Source organism: Papaver somniferum, chromosome 4, assembly GCF_003573695.1.
Source record: "Papaver somniferum cultivar HN1 chromosome 4, ASM357369v1, whole genome shotgun sequence".
Taxonomy (NCBI): domain Eukaryota; kingdom Viridiplantae; phylum Streptophyta; class Magnoliopsida; order Ranunculales; family Papaveraceae; genus Papaver; species Papaver somniferum.
Window position 1 is genome coordinate 45,765,195 of NC_039361.1, and position 13,174 is coordinate 45,778,368.

A 13,174-nucleotide genomic window follows, 5' to 3' on the forward strand; every position below is an offset into this window, starting at 1 on the left:
AATGCTTGATTTCATTGGTTCTTCAACATTACTCGAAATCTTCATCACTTCCAAGTACTCCAGTGATTCTGAACGTGTTCAATTCAGCATGATAGTTTTTGAAGATCCGTAGCCATAATAATAAGAAAACAATTGTTCTCAATTATTGTTATACAGTGTCACAATATTATTACACATCATCAAAGTTCAATGTATCACAACTTTGAAAATAATACTACGGTGATATGTATCACTCCCCCTTAGTCAATACTTCATCTCACAATGAAAACCACTCCCCCTTAAATAATGATCCGTAAACCATATGTATTTGTAGTGTGAACTACACAATAATTCTCTCCTGTTTTGTCAATATAAATTGGCAAAGGTACGAAAACTAGCAGGATCATAATGAAATTATCATAGAGATACTTCATGACTAAAAGAGAACAACTTTGTTTCGATGATTTCACATAGTCGAAACTTAGTGTATTCATCAAGGAGTTTATAAAGATACAAGAAAATTCCTACAATATTCCACAGCAGCATTCCCCACAAAGATTTGGCAATTAAGTACAAGTTCAATCAAGAACTCTCCCTTATAAAATGTCATTCCCGAAAGAACAACAAGAGCGACCTTACTTTTAAGAAAAGAATGATTTCTCTGGAAATTAAAAAATCACATGAAACATGAATTTGCATCCAGAAAACTCAATTAAATTAATCACAAAGGAACCTCAATGATTAATTTAATCTGGAATGCCCAATATAAAAAAACTTACGGAGCCGTACAGTACTTTCACATAGATGGATCAGGAAAAGATCAATACTGCGGAATATTCAAAGATTCATTCTATTTTTCATCAATATTTGCATAATGATACCATAGATTAATCTTTGCAATTCAGAAGTTCATTCTATTTTCCATCAATATTTTCATAATGACACAATAGACTTAACTTTTGACATATATGGGACAATCATAGTTCACGGACGTAAACACACATATCCCATAACATTATTTGCAATATATAAAACCAATAAATATTAATACTGCAAAATCATCTTCCAAATAAACTTTCGAATTTAAATAAATAAATCTAAAAACATTGTAAGATGAAAATCGTTGGCAATAGCTATGTGTAATCACAATATATGCTATTCCAAACCCTAGTTATCCTTCTTAAAATACAAGAATAATTTCTCATAAGAAGTTTCCTAGACATTGTAGAGCTTTTTCAAGGCATCTACTGAGAATTCCTTCTCATTATTGAAGAACTCATTGATTATGGGATCATTTAATTCCTCCAGATCTTCACAAATATCAGTTAACTCACTAAGTTCTCCTTTCAGTTCACACAAGGTGTTCTTTGTCAGAGATAAAATTTGTTCATAGTGAGCTATCCTTTCCAAAGAGAACATGATTTAAGATTTTAAATCATTTTTTTACTGATGAAATCCTTCATCATAGCCCTAAAATTATTATCATCTAGACAAATAGACAAAAAACAGTTAGAGAAAGAACCGTTTTCATCATTTGTAGATTTATCCTTTTTCTTCCTTACGGATTGAATTACTTCACAAAGATACACATTAACTGCTTCTACTATATTTCTTTTTGTGGTACCTCTAGTTACATGAGCCATGAAACTGTATCTTTGAAAGAGAAAGGAGTAAAGGGCATTTTGATCACAAATGAATATAAGTAGAGTACCGGATAACTAAACCTTAAAAAAAACTTTGAAAAAGTCTTCATGGTTCACGATCCATTATCTATTTTTGATAAGAAAATATTTAATTGCAAATCTTAAATTAAATAATCTTTAACTGCCAAGGATAAGAAATTAACAATTATGTAAGAATTGAGCAACCTTGATGCAATCCTTATATTCTCAATTTAATAATGAGGATGCAAACATCACTATAATTAAATAGTGATGGAGTGTGCAGAATGCTCACATCTTATGTCACCTGGTGACTTATCAAGGTTTGTTGCATAAACAGATTTCTTACCTCGTCCGACTCTGGTTCTCTTAGACTTCTTCTTGTCTTCATGGGTTCCCTGTTGATTACTCAAAACCATATTCATCCTTTGCATGTCATTCTGAAGTTTGGCAATTCGTTTGTTGTTCCTCTTGAATTTCCAACACTTACTTTGAACATGATTTGCATTTCCACAAAACACACACTTCAGAAATGAATTTTCGTTTTGCAGATTTGACTCATGTTTATCACAACTTTTAATATCCATAGTTCCAGAACCGTACGAAACAAAGGAATTATTTGTGCTCACAGTCTTGATTTTGAACCCTAAACCATTTGTGCTTCCAAAAGATTTCTGACGGAATAACATTGTCGAAATCTTGTCAGAGCTTCCAAATAACCTTTGCAGGTCACACTTAAGAGTATTAATCTCTTTTTCTTTTAAAGATAAGGTTCTGGTGAATTCATCATTAAGACAGTCAATCTCAAGATTTTTCACCTGAAATGATGGTCCAAGTTTCTTCAACTTCATTTTTTGGTTGAAGATTTTCTTGGTGAATTTCTTCATTTTTATCCAAGAATTCAAAAATCTCAGTGTCAGACTCGCCTTCTGACTCAGAATTTGAGATAGTAGAAGTTTTTACGGCGAACGCTGAAATTTTTGTGCAAACTTCGGAAGTATGCGGATTTGCTAACTGAACTGATTTCCTTTGTATTGAATTATCTGAAGCATCAGAGAGAGAGAGAGAGAGACATTACTCAGATATTTTGCTTCTTCTCACAATATCCTTGATCTTTTGTAAAATCAATTACCTATCAGGATCAATATGATTTGAATAACATTCATCATCCCAAGAAAAGTAAGGAAGAGTACTTGTGTTGGTCACAAAAATGAACGCGGATGTTTTGGATGTGTTCTGATCATGATTAAGAACTCTTAACTTTCCAATGAGTGAGTTTCTGGAAAGAGTATCAAAGTTATTTCCATCAATGGTGGCATGTTTCTTACAATCGTATTTGGCTGGCAACGATCTGAGAATTTTCATCACAATATCCTTTTCAGGAATAGTCTTACCCAATACAAAAGATGCATTAACAATTTTATACACTTTGTGATTAAACTCATGAAATGAATCTTCATCAGCCATACAAAGGTTTGCCCAATCAGAATTTTGGTTTTGAAGCCTAACTTCTTTATCAGAGGAATTTCCTTCGAATACAGTTTCTAAGATATCCAGGATTCTTTAGACTTAGTGCTCGTAGTCACATGGTATGCTGAAGATCCGGGTTAATGGCATGAATGATAGCATTTAATCCGTCAGAATTTTGCTTTGCTGCGAGAATCTCGGCAGGATCATATGCACCAATTTCCTTTGCGACAGTTACATCGCCTTTTGTAATAACCGAAGGATCGTAACCATTAACTACACGAACCCATGATTGAAAATTACGTGCTTGAAGAAATGCACGCATAGCAATTTTCCACCATAAGTAATTCGATCCATCAAAGACTGGCGGTACGTTTATAGAGATAACGTTTCTGTCCATGGAGTCAGATTGCTACAAAAACAGACTTATGAGGTCTTAAACGTGTTTGCCTGCTCTCATACCAATTGAAAAAGCGGGGGTCAAACAACCACACCCAATATTTCGTTTAGGAAATCTGTATGGACTAACTTCAATATATTTCCAAGAGAATCAACTAGACAGTCAGACTCAATCAAGGAAAATATATCCAAGAGTTGTATCTCAATTTCTCAAATTGATCTACAATCAAACAGATAGAAATCTGTGAGCCGGATTAATATGAGAAATAACTTGGATGGTACCAAAAACCAATATCCAAGAGTCAACCAATTTCAATCAACAACCAAAGGTTGGATTCACCAATTGATTGAACTACGCACAACCTGTGATATTTCAATTGTATAGAAAATATAATGCGGAAAAGAAAAAACACAGACACCAGAAGTTTTGTTAACGAGGAAACCGCAAACGCAGAAAAACCCTGGGACCTAGTTCATATTTGAACATCACACTATATTAAGCCGCTACAGAATCTAGCATACTACAAGTTAACTTCGGACTGGAATGTAGTTGAGCCCTAACCAATCTCACACTGATTAAGGTACAGTCGCGTTCCTTACGCCTCTAATTCCCAGCAGGACTCTACGTACTTGATTCCCTTAGATGATCTCACCCACAACTAAGAGTTTTTACAAACCAAAGTTGAATACTTGATAAACAAATTTGTCTCACACAGAAAATTCTATTGAATAGATAAATCTGTCTCCCACAGAAATACCTACGAGTTTTTGTTTCGTCTTTTGATAAATCAAGGTAAACAGGAACCAATTGATACACCGGACTTATATTCCCGAAGACTAGCCTAGTAATATCAATCACCTCACAATAATCTTAACTGTATGGTAGCGGAACAAGATATTGTAGAATCACAAAGAATGAGACGAAAAGATTTGTGATTATTTTTTTATCTTACCTATCGGAGATTAAATCTCAAGCAAATCTTAGAGAAGATAGTACTCAATACGTTAGAACAAAGTAAGACCAGAACACACAACTACTGAGAAAATAGTTAGGTCTGGCTTTAGAATCCCAATGAAGTTTTTAAGTCGTTAACCTCTAATGGTTTTAGGAAAAACCTAGGTTAAAGGAGAATCGACTATAGCTGCAACTAGTATACACAAGAGGTGTGAGGATTAGGTTTCCCAGTTGCTAGAGTTTTCCCTTATATATAGTCTTCAAATCAGGGTTTGCAATCAATGCTACCTTGGTTACAAAGCATTCAATATTCACCGTTAGATGAAGACCTGATTAGAGCAAAGCTAATATCTTTCAACTGTTAGATTGCCTTAGCTTGTTACACACAAATGAAATGTGCTTTCATTTAGATATGAGTAACCGTACCTAAACGTGTACACTTGGTTGGCTCAACAATAGTTAACCGAAGTTAGCCATATATATGAACACTTTCATGTTAACCTTGTTCATCTTAATCACAACTGGTTCAAATGAGTCAAATGAAATTAGTTATAGAGTTGTTCAATTGTTTATATTCTCATAGAAGTATATATACAAGACACAATTGAAAAAAAATCGGTTTTGATTCACTCGAATCAATTCATGAACATTATAGCTATGGTTTGCAAAGATTGCATTCCTTATTATATAAATGTATTTGTTCATGAGTATGTAAACATACATAACCGATTTTAGAACTTAACCCACTCAGGTATGCAAATGGGTACGCGCATACCTAAGTCTCGGACTTGGTCTTGTTCGCCAGTATGCAAACGGGTACGTATACTGTCGTTCATGACCGAACTAAGTTGAAGAAATGCGCCTATGGGTTTGCATACTATAGTTCTCGGACTTCAATTGTTGAATCAGTACGCATACGCGTATGCATACTAAATTTTCGGACTTGGAATACACATGAAACAGTTAGAATACAAGTACCCTGTGCTATATCCAATCAAAGTTTAATTTTTCTAAAATACCATTTCAATCATTGAAATATTCTTGGAAGACGAGAATAGCTGTCTCACACAAACTATTAGCTTCAAAACAATTTTCAAGTGATCAAATGATCAATACGAAACATTCCGAGTCTACATCAAATGACTGTCTCACACAAATCATGTAAGATGTTACCATGCGATTTTCACATGATCATCTTTTGAATTTATTCAAGATTAAAAGATGAACTTGGTTAAAGCAAAAGCTTACCAACACATATTTATAGAAATATGTAAGCGAGTTAAATTCAGCTCGAAATATTAAATGCTTATAATGTAAAGTATATATAGATGTACGACTTTTGTCTCAATAGGAGATAAAATAGAAATAGACTTCTGAGTGCAGATAAGTTCAAGTCTCCACATACCTTTTGTTGATGAAGTTCCACAAGCTCCCCTTAGTAGTTCTTCATCTTCGATCGATGAACGCCATGAAGTCTAAAGCTTAACTACGCATTCTATCCTTATCAGAGACATAGCTATAAGTATATTTGAAATCAAGACTTGTAGTTTTGACAACTAAAATTGACAAACAAATTTGAGAGAGCAACGCTTGTGAGTTCGACTGAGCAGTGCTCTAACATATATGATTAATATGTGGGAGGTAGATTGGTTCAAAGTCTTCAATTGAGTTGAAGCAACTCTTAGTTGGTGTGACGTCATCTAAGGGAATTAATTGCGCAGAGTTATGCTGGGATTCAAGAGGCTTAAGGAGCGCGACCATGCCTTAATCACTGGGATACCTTTTAGGGCTGAACTACACTACAGTCCGAAGTTAATTGGCAGTAGGTTAGTGTCTGTAGCGGCTTAATACAGTTTGGTATTCAATCTGGACTAGGTCCCGAGGTTTTTATGCATTTGCAGTTTCCTCGTTAACAAAATTTTGGTGTTTGTATTATTTATTTTTCCGCATTATATTGTTTATTTTTATAATTGAAATCTCAAAGGTTATGTGTTAATCAATCATAGTAGATACATCCGACCTAGTTTGTTGGATACGACTTGATTGATTCTTGGACATTGGTCTTTGGTACCGTCCAAGTGATGTCTTTGTGATTAGGTTCACGAATTTGATTTTATAAACTTTCTAATCGCAAGAGAGAGAGAGAGAGATAACTCTAGATATTATTCCTTGATTAAGTTTAACTCTCAGAGTTGTATTGAGTTTGTCCATACCGACTACCTAAGAAAAAGTTGGTGGTGTATTTTTGTACCCCCGCATTTTCAATGGAATCGAGAAACAAGCGGAGCTCCTATACCTTTCTGAATAACGATTCCTAATATATGAAAAAGAGAACCTCCTATTTTAATCATGACTAGCCATGCAATTCTTCAACCTTTTCACGAGGGCCACGGTGTCATCACCAAGCTCTCCAAAGGTAGTAAAGGCGAGAACACCAAAACCATAACCATGTTCAGAGCACTTACCTAAATATTTATTGTGTTTACATTTAGTAGCTTCTGAGATGGCAAGTCGAGGTGTAAAATTGCGATACCCACTGTTGGTAAAAGGAGAAACCCCAGTGACGTCAAAACAAATATCACAACCATTTTTCCCCAATTGTAAACCAATATATATGTTAGCCTCAAGTCGTTGTCTGTGGCGGATAAAAAACTAAGTGGAGCTTCCTTCATTGATGTTACACCTTCTTTATAGCATATGTCGGCAATCAAATCTCAAACTAAGTCATGCCTGAATTTCAAACCCATATCCTTGGCGCAATGTAATGAGTGATCATTTAAGACATCCATTGGTCGACTGCAGCTGGGAAAAGAACTATCCTCATTGAAAAGGGGAATACCCAATCGATAACATATAATGAACTTGAACTGTCTTGGCGCAATAGCTTGATTGATCCCCTGGATAGGTATAAAGAGCAAATAATCTTGCGCATGTTTTTCTCTATTACACTGCCAAATAACTGAGTCTCTAGTGACAACGTGAATTTGTTGGGTATCTCTCTTACTACAACTTTAAAGTAATGTACTTCCAATGAACGCATAATGTGGGGGAAGCTTCTTCAATGCTGAAATTAGAGGATGATAGACCACAAACATTCACGTAATTGTCTAAAGCAAGTTGAAAAACCTTAATTGAGCCTGGCGTTGTAGATTGACTGAGGATGATATTTTGCAGATGTCGAGTTTGAAAGTATGAAGCGAGAAAACGGTAGTTAATGGTATATTCCATAGTGTATATGCCGAGACCTCCATCTCTGATAGGCAAAGTGACTATGCTGTTACAACAACCCAAACCCTACACCACCCCTCACTATCATGTGTCTCAAGTACTGTATAAGATGCTGATCGAATTGAGCTTGTGCATGCTGAAGAAATGATGGGTTAGTAGTCCCCATGGTAAATTATAGCCTTGAAACTCCGGTGCAGCTCCTTAGGAGCAATAATTAAGCCTGAGGATCATGTAGCTTTGTAACAGACTCCATTAACCCTATAATTTTGTTTTCATGACTAAGTTGTTGCAGAATTGAGTATCCAAGCTTACTGGGCCACCCAAAAGTTTGACACCATTATATGGTCTACTAATGTTAACCCGAAAAACATCATCTGCCAGAATTCTAGGATCGGCAGTAGGCCAAAACAATTTTGTCTTGCTGATGTTAAGATGTAACCCTATATCCTTACCTTTAGATTATACTGTTTTCAAAGTTTTGGCCACTTGTAAAGTGTCTCCCACAATTGTACCGTAATCCAAGTACCAAGCCTGCAAATCGATATTGCACTGTGAAGTAATTCGAGCGACAATATGGTGTAAGGTTAAGGAAAATAGTAAGGCGCACAATGGATCTCCCTGATGTACTCTCTGAGCAGATGAGAAGATAAATTTATTTTATTTTGCAGGTGTTCTGTAGCAAAATTCTACCCATCTAGAAAAACTAGGACACTTGTTTCTTGCTTCTTTCAAAAGTGTGGTTCTGTCAACTAGATTAAAGACATTACTGGAGTCAATGAGAAACAATGACATGGTATTGTCGCTGCTTTTATGTTCCAAAATCTTATTGACTGAATGAAGAATACCTCCACCCCTGCAAGGGATACCAACACCGAATTGATAATCACCCAAGTATGATGCCATTTCTCTAATGACAGCTGAAGAAGCTATTTTGGAGCACAATCGTCTCCAAATTTTCCCTATAACAATTGTCCTGATGCCACCACCTGGTTTCATTAGAGGTGTTAATGGATCACTAGCCATGTACTCTCCTAATTCAACATGACATACCCCTCCAGCCATATATTAACCACACCTTCTATGTAGGACAACAACTCATCAAAAACAGCCGCAACAGTGCCACTCAGGGAATTGAGTAGATGCTGATCTCTCAATCCATCTCTTGCATATGACGTGCCTTTAGGAAAACTCCTAATTGCAGTCAATACATATTTAGGATCAGTTGTAATTGCTGGCATTGCAATGTCGGTGTGCCCGGAGGTGTGTGAAAATTAAGCGCAATAAAAACGGGCCTACAGTAATACCGCAAGTGCACGGTCGTCGATTGTAGCTCGTGCAAGTACGGGTCGATCCACAGAGACTGGGGGTGTTTGGAGTTTCTAGCTATTTGGGCTCTAAATTGCTATTGGGCTTCTAATTGTGCTTTGGGCTTAGTGGGTTTTTGTAACAATGAAATGGTTTTGGGCTCAGTGGGCTTTTGGATTGACTGTGAACTTATGGGCTTTTGGTCTTTTGAATTGCACTGGGCCTTGGGCTAACAGTGACTGTGAATTGGGCTCAATGTCTTTTGATGTGAACTGGGCCGTTGGGCCTTAGGTTTCTAAACAGATACAGTGGGCTTTTGTAATGACTGGACTTGTATCCCAAAATTGAACTGGACCTGGAGCAGCAGCAGTGGTGGCTTCAGCAGCAGAAGCAGTGCACAGCAGCAGCAACAACAACAGCAAGTAGTAGCAGCTGGGGGAGAACTGGCAGCAAGGCCAGGGAAGGAAAAGGGCAGAAAAGCCAAAAAGACCTAGTGCAGCTGGAGCTAAACAAGGCAGCAGAGCACTAGTCCAAGGTAAAACATGGATATTTACAATGGCATGGCAGTGATAAATCAAAGACAATGGCCAAGGGCCAAAGGCAAAGGAAGAACAGGGCACAAAACAGTTATAAAAACAGCTATAAAAACAGTGATAAGAAGCCACAAAAACAGATAGATAACAAAGAAGAACAGGAAAGATGCTAGGCAGTGGCTGTTTTTGGTTAAATCCTTGTCCCTAATGGAGCTAGGTGGAGGTTCTAGCCTGCCTATGTTCCAGGGCATACATAAATGGAATGGAAGGAGAAGAAGCTTGTCCAACTGTTTTACTCCTAGCATTGACTGTCTTTTAACAGCACAATCAATCACAAGCAACAGTGGACACTAAATTCCTCCATTTCTCAATCAGCTCAATTTACATGAATTCTAACCTAAACTTCCACCACTAACAATGAACAAACTTAACATTTGAGGAACTAAACATTAAACACTAAACATAACAGTGAACTAACAGTGAACTATTGAGAAAACAGCAATGAAGGGAGACAGTAAACAAGAGTGATGAAAGAACACTAGGATGTTGAATCCACAATTAACCTAAGGGATATTCTACTCACAGCTAAGATAATTACCAAAGTGCTAATTGTCTTATTAAAGCACAACTAGTCTAAGGGCTTAGCAACACTGAACATGAGCTGCACATGATGAAGACTATCTCAGCTGGTTCATAATTTCATCTAGTCCTAGAATTTGGGATTCAGAACATACATAACAGAAACAGTACAGAACATTACATCAAATGGAGAAACTGAACAATACACAGAACATGGAAAAACATGGATAGCAAAACAGTGAAGAACAAAAGATAAAAACAGAGCATAAAATGGAAATTTTTACAGAACTCACAGTTCTGGACACACTGGCTAATCCAGGCATGGTTACAACACACACCCACACCTTCTATTTATACCCAGAATTCAAAATTAGGGTTTACAATGTTTTCCCCCAAATTCTCAAAATTAGGGTTAGATATTTTACCTAATTTGATGTGACAAATCACTCAAAACGGTCGACCCATTTCTTCTATGCCTCTTCTGGTCCTTCTATGCCTTCAATTGACGCCTCTGATACTCTAATTGTTCCCTAGTTCGAGTTATTTTACTCACCCCAAAACCTAGGGTTTCAGTGGTTGTGAGATGGGGAAAATAAATAGGCTAGGGAGATGGGTTTGAGGTAGGGGAGGTGATGGTGGTTGAGACAGCGTCTCTGTGATGGTCGGGGAAGAAGGTGGAAGTGGTGAAGCTCGAGGTGGAGGCAGAGAGCAGTTCTTCCATGGTCGGGGAAGAAGAAAGAAATTTGGGGAAAATTGATTTGGGAAGAAGGAGATTTTTGTTTTAGGTCGATGGGTTCGATGGCTAGGGTGTTGAGCGAAATCATCTGAAGTTGATGCGCAGCGAGGAGATCCGTTGGATAATCACTTACTAATTGAATCGAACGGCACGATGTAAACAAGCTCTGAGCGACCGTTGGATTAAGTGATACAACGAAGCTGACGGCTCCAGATGGAGTTAGGTACTATGGTGTTTGGCAGGAGCTTTGGATTTTGATGCAGAATGATGAGGCGACCGTTGGATGACAAGATGGATCCAATCTGACGGCTCTCATGGAAATGGGTATGGATAATGGAAATGGATTTGGGTGAGGGTTTTGGGCCTTGGGTATGCCAAGCCCATATCTTCTTTAAGAACAATTCTTCCTCTTCAAGCCCAGTTCTCGTTGATCCGGCTCTTGCAAACATCATTCTTCCCTTCCTCCTAGCGAGAGTCTTTGCCGTTCCTTTGCTCTTTTCGCTCCGTGAGATAATCAGGCTTTATTTAGTACCTAAAAATGCAAAATTAATTAAGAAAAATATTTATTCTTGAAAACAATGAAAATACAGAATATGGGATAAAATGTAGAATTAATGCACAAAAGATGAGTTAAATGCCAAGAAAAATATATAGAAATATGCACTTTTTAGCACTCATCAAATGTCTTCAGCAAGAATAGTAGGTGGTGGAACATCTGGATGCTTCTGCCTGAGTTCATATAAAGTGTCTGCATTGGCTGGAGCAATACCATTCGAGGATAATATTCGTATTGATGTTGTATATTGTCCATAACTAATCTTCTTCTTACAAGCATGTATGTTAGTTTGTTTTTTCTTCTTTTTGGCATGGAACTTACTCTTTTGAAGTTGATTTGATGTGTCCAGTAACTTATGTGTCAGAGTGACACATCCATTAGGTTTCTTCCATTGCAGTAGAGATTGACTAATAGCAGCAGCTTGCAGCCTTTTCATATTGCCAGATCTCTCCTCACTTGAAGATTTGGGTGTGTACTAATTGAGGATACAAACTGGAAAAAACAAAAGTTGTATTCGAGCAGACAAGTTTGATTGCTGAATAATAACTTTGTCTAATGCTGCCTTGAGAGTGCGGGAGAAACTCAGTCGATACGGTGGTGGGATTGAGTCAATGGTGGTGATACGTTTCTGAAACACCAAATTTGGTAATTCTAAAGATAAAACATTATCTGGTACTTATGTGGATACTGTTTCAGCTTGCTCAACAATGGGTTTTGACACACCATAAATGATAAAAGCAACACCAATGTCATTGGATGGCCGTAAAGTGATATCACCATGAAGACGACAAAGTCTTGACCATACATGTGGATGCATACATTGTATACAAAGCCACATACGAAGTTTTTGCAAGGTATCTTCCCATGCAGCGTAAACATATGCGTTATATCTGATTCTTTCTCCGCAGATCTCCTTTTTAGTTTCTGTAGAACAATGTCTATCATGTAAATGCTTAAGCAAATAATTTCTGGCATAACCTCTCCCTCTAACCCCATCAAGACACCCATCATGATTTTTTAAAGAACTGTGAAAATACTCTCCCTGTGAACTGGTGTTAGATTTCTTAATTTCTCCAATTGAGAGACGGGTGATCGGTTCTCATTAGGAAGGTTGAACTCCCTCTTTTTTGGGATCTCCGAGAGAGATGGGAATCATGTGTTGGGATGACGGTTAGATCAGCAACAACTGTGCTGGTCTAGGTGGATGAGTTTGCTCAGGGAAGTGGGCTTAAATGTGCGGAATCAAAAAATATTTGTTGCGAGTAATTCAAAGAAGGCCAACACAAGTGAGTTAGTTTCATCCGTTCATGCCAATCATAGAGCTATGAATTATATGCCTAGAAATAAATTCTTGACCATTGATTTGTTTTGTTTTTTACATACATATAAATGAAACCTCCCTCAATTCAACTCAATCTATTTCACTTTGTCTAATGCTGCCTTGAGAGTGCGGGAGAAACTCAGTCGATACGTTGGTGGGATTGAGGCAATAGTGGTGATACGTTTCTGAAACACCAAATTTGGTAATTCTAAAGATAAAATATTATCTGGTACTTATGTGGATACTGTTTCAGCCTGCTCAACAATGAGTTTTGACACACCATAAATGAGAAAAACAACACCGATGTTGTTGGATGACCCTAAAGTGATATCACCATGAAGACGACAAAGTCTTGACCATGCATGTGGATGCATACATTGTATACAAAGCCACATCTGAAGTTTTTGCAAGGTATCTTCCCATGCAGCGTAAACATCTGCGTTATGTCTGATTCT